This window comes from Oryzias latipes, chromosome 23 (assembly GCF_053564925.1).
Source record: "Oryzias latipes strain Hd-rR chromosome 23, Olatipes_Hd-rR_3.1".
NCBI classification, from domain to species: domain Eukaryota; kingdom Metazoa; phylum Chordata; class Actinopteri; order Beloniformes; family Adrianichthyidae; genus Oryzias; species Oryzias latipes.
In genome coordinates, this window is record NC_136259.1 from 21,709,332 (window position 1) to 21,726,123 (window position 16,792).

Consider the following 16,792-nt stretch of genomic DNA (forward strand, 5'->3'; position numbering starts at 1 on the left):
AGGTTTCGTGCTTAAAAACATAGAAAATCATAGAAAAACTTGTTCTTCACAGATTAGTTTTGTGAACTGACCTAAAGACAGGAAGGGGATGGATGTTTGGGATGTCTGATGGAGTGATAGAAAGCTCTGCTCCTCGTGGTGCTGAGGCTGACGGAGGGCACAGGGAAGCAGATGGAGGACAAGGAGCAGGAGGTCAGATGAATATGGAGGGAAGAAGAGGTGGTGAGTGAAAGTGGAATTCTTTCAGGATGGGATTAATGAATCAAGGGAGTCTTTGTGAGGATGTGGGCAGCAGAGGCCTGGACCACATAGTGTTTATTGGGGAGTTTTTGTTGGAGGAAGTTGCAGGAATCGATGCAAGAAGGGACAAGAGTGACGACAAGTACAGAGGCAGAATGAGTGAGACCAGGGCGGAGCCGGTGGATGTTTCACAGGTGGAAATATGTTTGAAATGATGCACTGAACTGTCATCTGAGGGAGGGGGTGAATATTGTCAGTCTCTTTGGTATGTGTGTGTTTTTGTTAAGTAGTACTGCGAACCAATTTTTTTTTTCATTGGTTCTTTCATCTTTTGTTTGACTTTTGCTTTGCAATCTGTGCTTCTAAGTAACTTTACTGTTTAATGTAACTGTTAAGATAAAACAGAGTGAACCCAGTGATGTTATCAGTTGGAATAATGACCTTGTGAGAAATGGAGATAAACGAGGAATAATTAATCTTGTAGGAGAAACTTTCAACTTGAAATTTATGGCATATTCAAAAAGTAAACAGAAAATCTTTGCCACAAGAGTCTCAAATTGTCTTCAACTGTCGCAGGGCCCAATGAGCCAACAACCCAAAAACCGCAGCAGCCATATGGGTGCATGTGAGAGCGTGGATTGGGTGCAGTCAAGGACAAGTTCAGTTTTATTTCGGTTCATTTTGAGGAAAATGAACCAGGATCATATAAACTTTTGATGAGGAAAGAGGGGGGAGAAAGACAAAGATAAGGCTTAGTGTCATCAGCAAATGAGTGAAACTAGATGTTAAATGTTAACCTTTTGCCGTGAGGTCTAAATTGTCTTAGAAGCCACGCAATCTCTCTCCCATATGTTTATTTAATCTTGAAAATGTTCAGTAAATTAGCACAATTTGTCTCTCAAAGTGGTCACACATGTCCCTCAATTTACCTCAAACAAGTGGATCTCGCAGGAAATGTTGTTTGGAATGTAAGCTGAATGTAAATTCCAAAAGTGAAGAATAACTTAATAAAACATTCTATTAGGTTGTTGTTACACCATCCAGGCAGGTTTGGGGAATTTCATTGTACCCAATGAAAAGAAAAAAGAAACTAGGGCTCACTAAAGCCATTTTTATTGCAGTGTAAACTTTGGATTAGCAGTAAAGGAGATGTGTGAGGTAGAAGAGAGCTTTTTCTTCCGTCTTTCAGTTGTCTTTTTGGATCAAAACTTCTCAAAGATACATTCAGGATCTGTGCATGGATTTTCCAAAGCGTCTGTGAGAACAGGCAAACGGCAGAGCAGGGCTGTGGTGTTGTAGTGCCTGTGCTTTGAACAATGCTGCAGAGGGACAACAGGGAACTTTTGTACAATTATGCTGGTTTGCAAACTGTCAGTTTGCTGACTTGCAGTTTCTTTTGCTCCAAATGATTGCAGTTGTAGTGCAGAGGAAGTGTGATATATCTCATGAAAGTAGTGGGTTCCAGCGGCTTATATCAGTTCTGTTCTTCCTGTTTCAATTCAGATTCGTCCCTCCAACGTATATCAACTCTGCATGAGCTCAGTCTTACTTTAACCCTGATGTGACCCTCTTAGTTAAGAAGCACTTTGCTTCCAGTACTCAGGTCTAATATAAGGCTGGAAAATGGAGCGTGTTTATGTATGTATCCCCTGAGCATCACAGGTACATTTATATTTTCCATATTAAATTGATTTGGAAAAGTTCCCATTCTTTCTTTTGTTTGAGTCTCATGAAAGTCACAGTTTAGGCTATTCTTAGTAAAGTCAAATCTGTTTGTGTTCTCTTTTATTTCTCCTTCTGATCATGTGACTCAGTACTGCAGCATCCTTTGTGAACCCAAGAGCAGTAATCTGAAAGCATGGGTTTGTAATAACGTGTTTAAACCAAATGAGTTTTTGATTGCCTGGCTTTGTGAGGGAAAAGTCATAAAACTTGGTTCAAAACTTTACAAATAAAGAAACTTTCTCTTTTTAAAACTGCAGCATGTTAATGAGAGAAAAATGTGTAGCCGTGTTCATGCAAACATTTTGCTCTTTAGCTTTTTGATTGTCTGGCTTTTAGGATCTCGTGCTGAAGCTTTGATTCATTCTTACCTGCTTATATTCCACTGTGACTTAAAAAAAACATACACTATACATGTATTTTCTCAATTTCAATTGATTGGATTTGAAGTTGCTCCAATTTATTTCCCTCTAGTATTTCCTTTTATACAAAACGGCTTAAAAATAAAAGTTACAGAAACCCTTTCTATATGGCTGGGATCTTAAAAGTAAACATTCGGATCTGTGTACGGCTTTGTGCTCAAGTGTGATAAATGCCACAAATAAAATGAGCCCCGGGCTCCAGGCAAAGTAAAACATTTGGCAAATGGAGCCACCAAGGAGTTGAGCGCCATTAGCCTCCGAAGGACAAACGCCTCCGTTTGTGCTGTCATCACTTCCCCCTCGGTCAATGTTTTTCTAAGAGTGTGAGTCTTCTCTCCTGCTCCAACAAACCATCATCAAGCAAAAAAATATATAATTTCAAATTAAAGCAACAAATGCTGTAAATTACTAGCTTTTTGAGATACTTGAGATGATTTCGTTTAACAAAACCTTAGTTTTATAGCTTAAAATCTTGCTGCTGTGCCATACATTAACATAATATGTGGTATATTTACTTGGAATGCCAAAATTTACGGTTTTAAACCCGAATTGTATGTTACACCATTGAATCTATTTGTTGGGAAAGTGCATCGGTAAATTCTTACTGCATACCATTAGGTCTTCTTTGAAAGTGTCAAACGTGTATTGTGCTAAATTCAAAAAGATTTTATTATTTATTGTTTTAAACAGGCTTTGTAGAAGCCAACTAAGTACTAAGTAAAATTTGGGATGTTGTCTTTCATAGTAAAGCTTTAATGTCAGGAAATCTCTTTTGATTTTTAACTGACCACATGATGCAAAGTGGGTTTTCATAGCATTTACTTTGCTGTTTATAATAGAAAACACTCGACCGCTGGGATTTTTTTGAATTGTTTAAAAGATTTCATATGTGACAGACAGGCGAGTGTTTTCCCAAACTGCTGAATTGCATGGAAGGAAAACAAAACAAAACAAAAAAGGCACACAGCAAACATCCAGCTGTGTGAACTTTTAATCGGACAGAAGAGCTGTTAATTTGGATACAATGGAGAGTAATGTTTTGGATCGGCGTGTGCTCTCTGACTGAATGCAGAGTGACTCTCAGGTGATCTCTTTAATGCTGTAGACCTTTTCTAAAATGCCAGACATTCACAGCACCAGGCCTTCAACAGTAATTCGCTTTGAAAAGTGCCAGAAGCCATTTGACTTTCAGTGTTTTCCTGCAGAGATGCATCCTCCTCTGTGGTTTTCAACTCAGAATAGACAGGCTGTATCTATATTTGTCTAAATTGGCTATCAGAAACGCTTCATAACATGTAAAAAGACTTGTTTATTTATGAGCAGACTTTACTGCTATAGAAGAGGTAATTCATAGGTGTTAGACTGAGTTTGGTGACAATATGAACATTTTTCCTGAGTCAGATTCTCAATCAAACCAGCTCTTATCGACAGCCGATTGGGGCCTTGAATACCATCTCCCCTCGTGTTCTGGACTGTGATTTTGGTTCTGCTTCATTTATTTCATGTGGAAACTGGTTTGTAACAGTGTGGAGGACTGAGGGCTGGAGGAGAGCGATAACGCCGCCTGCACAGCGGAAACTCAGATGATGAGGGGATAACAAGAGCCGAGCTGGGAGGAGATGATGTTTTGTTTAAAATGGTGACCTGCTGTTAGCCAGTGGCCATCCACCTTCAAAACTAACAGGGGTCACTCTTGTCAGGATGTTCTATGTACACTGCTCAAAAAAAGAATTAAGGGAACACTACGAAAATCCATACCTGAACAAATGAAATACTCTTTTAAAATGCTTAATTCTTTACATAGTTGCATGTGTTGACAACACAACAGCACAAAAAAATATTAATGGAAATTCAAATTTATTTGCCTATGGAGGTCTATGAAGATCATACTCAAAATTAAAGTGGAAATATTGCAGGTTCGATTCCCGCCCATGTGTCGAAGTGTCCTTGGGCAAGACACTGAACCCCTCCGTGCCTCTGGTGGAAGGCTGGGGCCAGTGTTTGGCACCGGAGCCGCCATCAGTGTGTGATTGGGACTATGACTGTGACTGTAAAGTGCTTTGGGCCTTTGAGGAAGGTAGAGAAGCGCTGTACAAGTATATGCAACTTATCATTTAAATGTTTACAATGTTCTTTTCTACAGAACTGGATGGGATCAGATTACGTGCAAAAACCCCAAAGAGTTCTGATAGAAAAATCATTTTAAATAGAAAATTAAAAAAAAAACTATAAAAGTTAGAACATTATATTTATTTTATTTATTTTTTACTAATTGAGTTCTAAAACATCTCATAGTTTAGCGCTAAAATGTTCTTTTGCTGCTTTCAAAAGCCAACCTCCAGTCAAATCGTTAATTCATGTGCTTTAATATTTACAAACCATTTAGCTTTGGTTATGCCTCAGATGACTAATACACCAAGTTAGCATGTTTTATAGAAGACTGGCATCAGAAATTATATGAGCACCTTGACGCCTCCTTGGTCTCATAAACGCCTGTAAATGTTAATGGGTGGGTGTTAACATGTTTTTATCTCCTGCAGAAACACAAACACTGGAGCACTTAAAACCCCTTAGTTCTGACCCCCCGGTGTTATAAAACTGTGCTCATGGGCAGTGTCTTCTGGTTCGGCCCCACTGTGCCGTCTTTCCAGGGATTTTTGGATGTAATCCTTGCTGCATTCTATCCTTTCAAGGATCTGCGATGGATGAAACTCCAGTCCAATCATTGGGTTCAGAATTCCCTGTGGATTAGAAATGGCTCCTAAGCCTCCATTACAGACAAAACACTTACTGCACACAGCAAGAGAGCCAAAGGAAATGTCAAGCGGTCAAGAGAAAAGAAATGATCCAATTTGATGTCTATTGTGTTTAAACTGGTCGTCTGATAGTGGTCCCCCTGCTCCCTTTGGCTCAGCTCATGTGACCAGCTTTGTTTCGGGGAAGCATCTTGTTTGCTTCTTCATTCACTTAAAAAGCTGTTATCCTTTCAAACACCGTTTGATGAAGTTGGTTGCTTCAAATGTTATCTAAAGGGGATGGGGATCAAACCATCAATGCTCTGGTGTCCGCCCTTTGTGTCTACGGTAATCAAACGCGGCATCTCGCCAGAACCCACTCCGAGTGTCTCACTTGGATAACAGTCCCAAACTGTGAGTCGGTGATTCAAATCTCATCTCGGTCCTTACTCCTCTACATTGCTCTCAATTGTAACAAATACAGGGGTGTCCAATTCCAGGCCTCGGTGTCCTGCATGTTCTCCAACCCACCTGTCATAGAAGCTCCTTATTGGCCAAACATACCTGATCCAGGTGATCAATGAGCAGATGAGACAGGATTTCTGGAAAAACAACAGGAGGTCCCAGATTTACTGGCTGGCTGTTGCCCTTTTTAACACCAGAGCTTTAGCCCCGGTGTTGATATTCTTTCGATTACTGTAACTCCTCAGCTGCTTGCGCATTTTCCGTCATTCCAGCAGATTGTGACGTGCAGAAAAGCAGTCTTGCACTGCTATACAACACTTTAGAGTAGTGAAGTGTTTATACATTCAATGCAAGTCAGTTGATTCACGTTGACTGTGTGAACGGTCAAAGATTTTCAGTAGATCAGAGAGCGTGTATTTAGTTTTATGGCAGAAACAGCCAAAGAGTTCAAGGGTTAACCCCACCTTGCTCTTTATGTTGAGTAGCTGCAATTTAGGCTTTAATTCCTGATCTGATGAAGTAATGGGGGCAAGTGCTCATCAGAAAGTGAATCATTTAAGTATCAAGAAAAATTGCCAATACATTGAGGCCAACTTTTTCATAGATTTTCTGTACCTTAAACCATTTTGAGACTCGCAACCGTCCATGTTTTCAATGTTTCTGTGCATTCCACCTTAAAAGAAATGCTGCTATGCAGCATTACTGCTGAATAAGTCATTTCAGCCCCAGTGGAAAGCTTTTTTATTAGTGTTTTCTACCCTTTGACATTACAACATCTATAGTTGGAAGCAGCTGTATTGTAGTTAATAACTCTTCCCTTATCTGGAACCCAAAGTAAGCAAGAAAATGAATAAATTAATGCTTATAATATGAGAAAAATATGCAGATGTAACACCTTCAGCATTTTATATGATGAAGGTATTGATATATCTTTCTGCATGTGTCACATTTTCCTATTTTTTCTGATATTGTTATATATTTTTTTATTCCAAACCCCAAAAAACATGAGCATAATGAGCTTTAATCCCTAGAAGAAAGCAAATGTGAGTGAAGGAGTAGTGTGACGAGGCTATACCTTTTATGTAAGTTAAAGTATTGTGAGGGTTTTTGATTAGCTGCAGCCCCCTCCATCAACAGTAATCCTATTACACGGCCCAGCTTGAGTGAGAGGGGACACGGTCTCCAGCCATGTGAATCATTTTCTCCTGCTGAAACAGGCTCAGTTAAACAGCCAAGAGTCTGTTGTTGCTGTTTCCGTCCCTGCAAAAAAAAAAAAAAGGATGTTTTGAAGCGTTTTTCCCAGTTTGGAGAAAAATGATGGATGGTCTGGCATTTCGGGGGATTCTTGTTTCAGAGATATGCCCCTCTGCTGCATTCATGGATGCCTGATATTACTGGGACTAAATGAGAAGAGTGTGACAGAACATTACAAGTGGGTAACAGAGAAAAAACGCATTCTGGCTGGATAATAAAGCTCCCCCTCCCTGACCTTTTTAGTGGAAGCCCTGCAGCAGCATGCAATGCAGTGGCATCAATTTATCACTGCGCCTCACAGAACATACTGGAACATAATGTGTCATGTTAGGATCACTGCAATACTGTACTTTAAGCTCACTTTCAGCTTCACATAAAGTTACTCCTCCAGATCATGGACAGGATAAAAACACACATCCAGGATGCGGCAGTATGTTGAGTTTGATCGCAAAAAATAGATTTCTGCAAAATAAAAATAAATACTCCACTTTATTTATGACTTGATGACTTAACTCTAAGCAAACTGAGTGAAAACTACTGATACTTAAAACAATGTCGACTGAAATACTCCACTTTCTGTACTACAGTATAGATGCACCGTCGTATACTTTTCAAGTTGTTTCATATATGAGGCACACCGAACTATAAGGCGCATTAAGCGAGACTAAACAGTCAGAAGTAAGTCCGTCAGTCAGTCAGACTTTATTTACGACGTTTAAAAGTAACTTAAGAACATGTTCGTAACATGGTACAGGTTAGCATCATTTAAGAGAAAAAAAATAGGGCTTTTAAGTGAAACTGCAATGTTAAAGAACTAGCATTCTAGATGAATTTCTCTATGAGGAGAATTTGCTGGAAAAGTGCCAGCAGCCACTTCATTCAAGAACCCTTCAGTCTCTTTGAAGTTCAGAAGTACAAATCCACTTGTTTGTGAATAGTCTGTGTGAGGGAGGAATCTCTTTGTCTGTGGCTTGGTCGTTCATCCCTCCCATTCACTTTGAATGGATTGATGCTGAAATTTGACAGTTTCGCTCTTCACTGTGGACAGTTGAGAAGACACTAATCAATCCCAATTTGTCTAAGAAAATCAACCTAAAGCCTTAGTCACAATTGCCTTTAGGGGTGGATATGGGCTGTTTGCGGGCTGTTTGCGGTGTGGAGTAGGCTGGTGGCCCGCAGAAAATACCAAGGTCATAGACCGCTCTGTGAGTAGTAAAGATGTTCATGCACATCTTTTTCTACATGCAGGTTGTGGGTGAAAGGTCACGGTGAATGGTTATCCAACACTTGAGGGTAAAGTAAGGGTGAGACGCAGGGGTGTTCCATTTTTCCACTGCACCAAATCCTGCGCAAGGAGTCCATTAATGGTGTTCAGGTGATAAGTGCAGCCTGCGTGCACTTACGTATCATGTGCACACCGCATGCGTGCATCATTTGCACAAGGTCCAAAGGGGGTCAGTACTCACAGCTTACTAAAGCCTAGAGTGTGGAATAAGAATATCGTAGGACACCCAATACCCGTACGTCATAAGGGCGTGTAACTTATATTATCTTTAAAAATACTTTATGATACACGCACACCATGGCAATTTCATGACGTCTGTTGAACCTCAAGGGAACTACAAGACACACCTCTGCTCCTCTTAAAGTCATCTTACCTACGACCGTCTGTGGGCCGGACAACTCATAACCTGCTGCACCCTTGGTGGATGGATGGATATTTATTCTTATCACAGATACTTCAGGGCTGAGTTTCCTGTCACATAAAGACATTCATTTGAGGAGAAAAAATGAAGTAAGATTTAACTTCAAAAAGTAAATAATTGTTTAATATTTTGGGGTTTCCCCTAATAAAACACACTTACATCACAGAAGTTCCAGCTTTTACTCTTCACTCATTCTTTTAAACATGTATGTTTGACGGTTTGGCCAACAGAACGGAAAACGGAGCAGGAAGGATAAGGCACGGGTTCTTGAATTAGCAAAGGTTTTAATAACCAGAATGAACAGAACGGAAAACGGAGAAGGTTCAAAGACGCTCAGACACTGAAGACGAGAAAGACCCACCTTATCTAGGAGTTTAATGAGAAATAGATTGCAGCTGTGACTCTCACAGGAGACCCCAGAGGAGGGGAGGGCATCCAGGAGAAGTCACAGCTTGCCACACTAATGAAAACATAAAACTACAACAATATAGGCATTTCATGACAGTATGTGGATTTACGTTTGTCCTTACCTTATCTATTGAGTTATTATTTTTTCTACCACAATTAAAGCATTAACTCACAAAAAACTACAGAAATACTGTGCGGGCGACGTTCAAAAGTGTTCTTTCACCAAATTAGCCAATGAGAGAAGATAGTTGTAAAGAGGTAAAATGTATAGTTCATATAAAATTACAGCTTCAGCACTTTTTGCTCAATGGATAAACAAAGCTGAATACAACATGTCGAGTATTTTTCAGTCCATTTTGAAGAATGCAAGAAAGAAAAGTTTAGGATGAGTTTTTTTAATAGTAGATAGTGATTTTAGATTTACTGTTCATATCATGAAAATGATGCTCAAATTTAATAATTGGCAAATTGAGAGCAAAATTAGAGGTAAAACTCTCATGACTGCAACTTTCTTGATTTAAAAAAGACACTTTTTTTTGCTTCATGTTTGCACATTTATTCATTTACAGCAAACTATCAAACTCTGCTAGACTAATTTTTAAAGGATTGTTCTCAAACTTTTACAATTATAGTTATTTTTAATGTTAAAAGTTTTTTAGATCATTTTTTTTTTTGGGGGGGGGAGCAACATTAAAGCCTTTCACAATGTCAAAATGGCCCAGATGGACTCTGCATCTGTGCTCAATCCTTAGCTGAAGAGCCTCAGACGTTTGGACGGGTTTACTCTTCACCTTTTTTCTCTGGAGGATAAGAAGGAAGTGCACAAATGCTGGAATATTAATGATTGTTCAGCTCTCTGGAGGCTCCTGCAGGACACTCAGCCACAGCAGAAGTGTCAGCAGAGATAGTTGAGGTCCTCAGTGCTTTTTCGGACAGACGTGAGACAAACCTGCCGCTCCTGAGTCGACTGGAAGCTGCTGCAACATGCCGTTACACCGATAACTCACTGCATGGAAGATGTGGCATTCTGAATAATTAAAGGCGAGGAAACGGGTTCGCTGAGCTTAGCCTGGCATTCCTGGAGGTCTCTGCTGCTCCTGAGTGTCGGACGTGATGGTAGCCGGAGGTTTAGTCTGGCGCTGTTGTTGGGGGTTGAAAGAACCCACACTCACATAGTAAAATCACTTTCCCCACGGTTTCCTGACATTACGGTGAATCCACTAAGTGGTTCCCCGACAGACACTTCCTAGAAGCTTCTTCTTCTAAATGTTGACTTTTTCACTCTTAAATACGGAACTCTCAGTTCATAAAAAGTCAGTTTCTCATCATTTCTTAGGAAACGTTTTCACATTTTTGTGTCAAACTAAAATATATTGTTTAGTAAATAACATTTTCCACTTTATTTCTTCTTTTGGTTGTTCTTGCATTTAGCATTATGCTAGGTTCGGCTTGAATGGACAAGCTTAAAAAGAATTTTAATAAGCAGATTTAGAGTTTTCCCAGATCTTTGTCAGTTATAATTCTTCATGAAAAGACATTGAATAAACTCCTATCGAAAGTCTCAAAAAACAAATGATGAAATCGTTTTTAATGTTTTGTTTATCTTGTGTAAATAAAACTCCAGGCTAGAGACGATCTTAAACACAGGAAAACTTCTAAGTTTCTTAAATAATCGATTATTTGTTTAGTCATAAACTTCTCTTCAGATTTAAAGACTTTGCATTAAAGAACAGTTTTTCTTTTTTCCGGATTTAAGTACAAATAGAAACATTTTAAAAGTTTTTAAAAAGTTTAATATAATTCTATTTATGGTTTATTATGTAACCTGTCCACACACACAAAACGTAACAACTCTGTCAGTTATTCAGTATTTTTAAGCATATTTCCGACTATTATGAATATTTTCTTATAAAGACTTTTATTTTGAAGCTGCCTTAATGTAAGTAGCTTCTTGTGGAGTTATAATAGAAAATGCACAAAATTAGCACCTTTTAAGAACAATAGTTTATTAAACAAAACTTATACATTCATGTTTCTGTTTTTAATTATTCTTTTTGTTTGTTTGTTTCTGGGGGGGCTTTATTACTGCTATCCAAAATGAACAAACCAACTAAGTAATTTTTAAATTAACTTAAAAATCTCTAAGAACTTTTTCCTTTTTTTTTTTTTTTTTTTTACTTTTTCTGTGAAAAGTTTTGCTGGATGTTTTCTCTGGTTACAGTTAAGATAGTTTCTCATGAACTGCTGTGCTGCAGTGGATGGTTGGTGACACAGTGAGTGTCCAGCACTCCTTCATGTCGACGCTGGCAGTTTTGTTTAGAAACCCTCTCTCAGCGCTCCGGTCTGGGGATAAATTTAGCCGCGTCTTAAATATTAAAAACCTTCCATCAAGCTGAAACTCTTATGACCCGGCGCTCCCACGTTTGCACCTCTCGCTCATAAAGACGCTCCTCCAGTGTGTTTTTAGTCGATGGCGTTATTAACAGCCTGCTGGAGCCGGCTCTTCTGCTTTTGAAAGGAGCAAATTCATCTCTGGCTGTGACTGACCTAGCGTTTGCTGCCGGTGTCAGGCTTCCCCAACACCTTTTTCTGTGAGGAGATGACAGCGCCATCATGGCTGGGTGACGCCTGTCCTCTCCAGAGATGTGGGCAGAGCCCGTTTGGAGCCAGGACTCCTCACGGAGAGGCTCACCTCCATTAAAAAATTAAAAATAAATAAAAGTGTCTCTTTTACTGTCATTTGGGCCGACAGTTGCCCACTCAGGGAAGAAGGCCGGATTCATCCAGAGTTCACCTGAGACGTCGTCCTCACCAGCATTAATTCTCATGCACACTCCTGCTGACATATTGCAGTGCTCGGCACTTTGTGCAGGTAATGAGGAGGGGGGAGTATAGGGGGATGGTGGGCAAGCAGGTCATGGGTAAAACAAGATTGGAGAAAAATCCTGGCTCAACCAAGTGGAAATTTATACTTTGCAGGTTTTGATGGGCTATAAAATAACGCGACCGCATCTCAGCTGAAGCAGCTGTGACAAAAGCAGAGGATATTACGTTTATTTAAAAAAAAATCAAAAGCTACTGTTGGATCTTTTAGCTCTGTCTTGTAAGTGAAATGCAAAGTGGCTTTGAGTTTAACAGATTTTACTGCACAAATAACAATTAAACACAAATAAATACCATAATAACTCTTTAATGACTCACTCCAATGGTAATTGTGTTTTTGGTGTTTTTAACATGTTCCTGTGACATTTTTCCTATAATGGAGGACAAGTATTTTCTGAATATTTCTTTATTTAAATCATTGTGGGTCAAGAACGGATGAAAGAATGTAGTTGGAAATTGACGTAGGTCACGACTAGATCCATACGGCTGATTTCCACTGGAAAACAACCGCACAAAAACAAAATGTACTTATATTTGCCGTCATTAGTTTCCGTCAATGTCTGTGCTGCATCTTCTCTGAAGGCTGATTTCCACTGGTCCGTCTTCCGTTTTGTGGACACAAGAAAATAGAACGTTCAGTGATGAGTCTGAATGCTCACATCCCCTCCGTCACGTCTGCGTCTGTCATCCGTCTCTCTGGAATGCTATGCGAAGCCTTACGCAGGAGTTCCAGTCTGTTGACTCAATAATGTCATGGCAAAAAGACGGAGAAACAGGAAACGGGTCCGGTTAAACAAGGAAAAAAAAACACTTTAAGGTGACATGCCTGTGCGATAACGACCGTTAACACTGCAGATAAAACCAGCAGTGCAGAAGCTTAACTTCATTTATGACAAAAATGTATTTTACAAGAACTCAGAAAGGAAAGAGAGAGGGCATGGAGGCTGACCGCTTAAGCTTTGGATGATTGAACAGAGCAGGACTAACTACTTAACACGGGGGTGGCAGAACAAACCACTCCTCTGAGAGTTAGGGCGGAGGGTGACGGACCAGAGATGAAACGGAGATGATGTAAACTAACTAACCAACGGAGATCCAAAGCAAAGAGCCTGTGACCCCGCCCAGCTTATTTTCACGTCACAAATACAATCTATTTCAAACTGCATTTTTTCATCTGGTCCTGATTCACAACAATTTGAATAAAGAAATACTAAGAAATGAAATTTTGAGCTTGGTTTTCTTTATTTATGTGCCCCATCATCAGAGAAATGCCACAAAAACAGGTTATAAACACTCTTTAACCCAATTAAAGCCACATCAGCCATGGCTGCAGGTGTGCTCATCACCCTCCTCATTTACCCTGAGTGGCTTTTTCGGCCCGTCATTCTGGATGAGTTTGCTTTGTCTGAGCTGCTGAACCACAGCTGAGGTGAAGCCCTGAGTGCGCTGCGTCACACTTGCATTTTCCCCCCTTTGTTTACTTTCTCCGTCTCTCCTTTTGTGGTCAACAGGTAATCCCCCTTTCTTCAGCCTCTTTTTTTTATTGAATTATTTTTCAGATGAGGTGCACTCAGAAGGAGTTTGCTAGAAGTTCTCCTTAAAAGCAAATGTAAAAAAACAAAAAACAAATGCAGATTTAGACGTTGCAGCTGAGATAAACTGTTAGCAAGTGTGGTTAGACATGTGTTTTAAGTTTTTCCTCATTTGAATTTCATTACTGAGATATTGATATTGTCTGTAGCTCCAGTACAAAGTGATGCAGTGTCCCTCTGTAATGGAATTGTAAACAAGAATAGTGGCTGACTCGCAATATAAAAGGAAGTTGTGCCATAAAACTTGAGGAACGGCTGGGGATGAAGATGGAAAATGCTTTTATTTGGTAGATTGTTTTTGCAGTTTATGGTAGAAAGTTATCATCTTTTTTTTTTTTTACTGTGGTGTCCAGGCGCCAAAACTGAAAGTGAAATGTTGTTTCAGAGGAGCTCACAATCTGTCAGCTGTCCTGACAGGCTGGCCTTTGGGAAGAGGCAGTGTGGGGAACATCTGCCCGCCCCCGGAGGTCGCAGGCTTCTCTTTAACTGGCCTCCAGTAGGAAAGATCGGCCTGCTTTAATGGCGAGCTGTAGAGAGAAACGCGCTGCATTCTCTAGCCTAAGTGGTTGCTGTCGGAGAACCAACTACTGATTCTTGGGTCCAAAAAGAACTAAAGCAAATTGTGCAATTTGCAGCAAGGCGTGTGACCATGAGGGTGGCTGATTTCTTTTTTTTTTTTTTTTTTTTGCACAACATGCAGCACAGAAAACCACATTAAAAAATAAAGCAGAGATGCTTAAAAAGTGGCATCTGTAGCCACTCATGGAAGCAGGAATGACATGAAATGATGACGATTCCTTTGGGAATTTGATGCGTGTGTACTGCAATGCAACAGAGTATAAGCGCCACCAAAAAAATAAATAAATAACTTTATGAGAATAAAGTCTGTTGCGGCCGCGTAACGCCTTCCCAGGTTTGGATGGTTAAGGAAACCAAGAACCTAATGTGCAGTGGGAAAAAAAACAAAAACAAGAAATCAAAAATATATGAGAATAAGGTTGGAACCTCATGACAAAAAAGTTTAAAACTTATGGGAATTAAGTTCGAAATTATGAGAAAAAAGCCGTAACTTAATAAGAAGAAAGTCATAAACTTTTGATAAAAAAGGTTAAAAAAAGTTTAAAAAAATAAAGTTGTAAATGTATAAGAAAAATATCTACAAAATTATGTTAATAGAGTTATCATTTTATAATTAACAATTTGAGAATTAAGTGATTGAAGTCATAAAATAACAACTCAAAAGGCTGTTTTACTAAGAAAAATCTAAACATTAAAAAATGCTGTATCAATATAGTAGACGTAGAGCGCTGAGAGAATTTTAAAGTCAACATTGTTTTATTATAACATAGAATAGAATTATGCAGGAAACTGGACCTCTTTAGAAGATTCCTGACCCAAGAGACTTGGATGTTCGGCGGGCGAGCCGTTTACGCCGTCGCCGGCATAGAGGTCCAAATGCATCATGGCACATAGATTCCTTTGATTAAAAAATGGCTGCATCGACGGATTCAGTCTGCATGTACTGTGGATGGAGGCTTACACATAGCTGTATTTTCAAAAAGCACAGCTTTTCCCCTGTTCAATTATGACTTATAATTTAACAACTCTATTACCATAAAAGTACAACTTTTTTTCAGAAATGTACAACTTGGTTCTCATAAAATTACAATTTTTTTCTTAGAAATTATGAATTTAGTTTCATAAATGATGTTTTTTTTCGTATAAATTTACAACTTTGTTGCCATAAAATTACATTTTTTTTCTCATGACTTTATGACTATAGTTTTTTTAAATTACGATTATTTTCTTATAAATTTGCTACTTTGTTCTAATAAAATTATGTATTTTTGCTCATACGTTCATTACTTTAGTTTTGTAAAATTACGCCTTTTTTCTTATAAATTTACTACTGTGTTCTCATAAATGTATGAATTTGTTATCATAATTTATGACATTAGTTTCGTATTTTATATATAATTTTAAATTACATCTCATAATTCCTTCCTTCTAAAGGAATTTATTTATTTATTTTATGTTGGCTCTAATACTCTGTCATACTTGAATAACGGACCTCCTATAAAATCTATAAAAAAAATCCTTCAAATGAAAAAAAAGTCTTTAAGACGCTAAAAAAAAAACTACCAATTTGGTTAAAAAAAAAGTCTTACCAGGAATTCTTATTGTAAAAAATAAATTCTAGTCACTAAGACGTGTTTCCTGAAACTACAATTTTTTTGCTTTTGATAAAATCATTGATTATTATTTAGCAATTATTTAGGGTATTTCTACTCTCTTAAGATTTGGTTTTAGCATTGTGAACTTCATCGATAAGTGCAAACATGTCTATTTATAATTTGGAGCTTTTATAATGTTAAGAAGAGGGCATTTATTAAATTTTCCTATCAATTTAAATTATATCTCTTGTCATTTTTTCCCCTTGTTTTTTGAAATTGCAAAACAATAAAATAAGCCGTGTACTTTTCCCCCTAAAACCTTCTGCTGCGACATTGTAGGTCAACTCTGCAGAGAAGACACCCGTGCTGACACCCACCCAGCCTTATTTCTTGTTGCCATGGTGACGTCTTCAGTCTTCGCTGACCTTAGCTTTCTCTTTGGATAAACTAGTCATTAAGGAAGCAGGTCTGCGCCGTACATAATAAGCACATTTGTTCTGACAGTTTAACCCTTGACTCGCGGGGTTTGTGTGGATTTGTGGCGTTCGGCGGTTGACTGGTGGGAACGGCCTGAAGAGGCGGCACCAGTGCTGAAGATTCACTGCTGCAAAGAGTTCAGATAAGAAAAGAGATATTTCATCAAGATTCCTGCTGTAAACACTAATTAAAACATGATCAGCATTTGTTGCTGCACAACATGCCCACACAACTCTACCCATAATGCAGCTCAACTATTTTAAGTGATTACGAATAAAAGATGCTAAATAAATGTAACAAAGACATCTGTAAAATTTAACATTTGGCATATTTTTTCTTTATTAAGGTCAGGAATTTTTTTTTTTATTACAATGTGTGCAAAAAATATAAGAAATGTTATTTATTGTAGGTTCCAATGCATTTTTAAATCTTTCATTTGATTGAATTTTATCAATCGACCTAATTGACTTCCCGATACGAACTGTCGGACTCATTCCAGTCTGTGGTTAGAGGAGTTGATTCACACTAGAACTGAGGAGTTTTTGGATGGGAATCTTCACTCTATTCTCCCTACCTGCACTCAGAGGTTGGTGGTGTTATTGCACAGGATTGCAATCAACTTGAACTGCAAACACCTGCAGTGGCCTCCAGCATGTAACTCCATCAAATTAAAATAAAAAGCTCTTTTTTGTTGTTGTTTTCACTGATTTAAAT

General features: G+C 38.6%; 1 protein-coding gene across 19 annotated transcripts in view; it reads left to right on the forward strand.

The window, feature by feature from the left end:
- Positions 1 to 16,792, forward strand: part of ppfia2 (PTPRF interacting protein alpha 2) — a 153,989-nt gene that overhangs the window by 90,452 nt on the left and 46,745 nt on the right. The gene's annotated exons all lie outside the window — the stretch shown is intronic.